General features: G+C 39.1%; 1 pseudogene; it reads left to right on the top strand.

The window, feature by feature from the left end:
* Positions 1 to 376: 376 nt before the first annotated feature.
* On the top strand, positions 377 to 474 carry LOC115873832 (annotated as a pseudogene).
* The last annotated feature ends 570 nt before the right edge of the window (positions 475 to 1,044 follow it).

Here is a 1,044-nt window from a genome sequence, read left to right as displayed (position 1 = left end):
TAGCTTTATTTTAACATGCAAATGAAACTTTACTGAAGGTAATTCAAAATGATTGCCACAGCACATCATGAGTGAGCTGTGAAAAAGTCAGGCCAAATTCAAAAGAGGAGAGGAAACTAGGAACATTATTTTTGACATCAATGGGATCTTAGTTAAAAGCAGACAATACGAGAAAGATGTTTACGTATGTTTCATTCACTATGCAAATTTGAAGAGGAGAAGTGATGCACTTGAATCATGCCACTGACAGAGAAGGCTGAAAGTAGCATGGACTGCCAGCAAGAATCCTTCTTAGATGGGAGGTTAGCCAGTTCTTGTCACTTATTTGGGAAAGTACATCATGCTTGGTACAGTAAGATAAGGGAGAAAAGAGGAAGACTGCTGTGCTCTACTAAAATTAGAATGATACAGACAAGATTAGCATAGCCTCTGTGCAAGGATGACATGCACATTCGTGAGGCATTCCCTATTTTTATAAAACGATCCTGCCCTATCTGCATGGAACTTGCTGTGGCCACAGTCCCTCTCCAGGAAGCAGTTTTAGACAACTGTGTGCATAGACTAGCTCTGGGTAGCTAGGTCAAGTGGCACTGCTAGCTGTTTGATGGTCACTAGTTCATTGCTCCCCACTCTATAGTCTTGCTCATGGTCTATGATATGCCAACATGATGATGCTTGTAAATTAGGTGGTTTTTGTTTTGTTCTGTTTTTTAAGGTTTTCATTTTTTTCCCTTTTTCATAAATTGTACTCTTTGTTGTTGAGAATTTGCATAGGAAAGCAAACCAACTAAATAGTTCCTTTGTGTTTAAAAATACACAAAGGGGAAGATGTAATGAACGGGACTGACATGATGACTACAATAATGGACTGAAACCTCACAACATCCGAGAAAGATGCCAGTCAGGCAGTGCTTCATTCGGTAACTCATAGGGTGCGTTTGAGTTGGAGGTAATTGGATGGCACTGAAAAATGAAAGTGGTTCTTAGCTATTAAAATAAACAAAGCATACTTGCACTAATTCCACATCATTTGTTGCTGTTATT

Source organism: Echinops telfairi, unplaced genomic scaffold (assembly GCF_000313985.2).
Source record: "Echinops telfairi isolate 266 unplaced genomic scaffold, ASM31398v2 ScPeMD7_7469;HRSCAF=8507_1, whole genome shotgun sequence".
NCBI lineage: Eukaryota > Metazoa > Chordata > Mammalia > Afrosoricida > Tenrecidae > Echinops > Echinops telfairi.
This window is presented reverse-complemented; position numbering and strand designations above follow the sequence as displayed.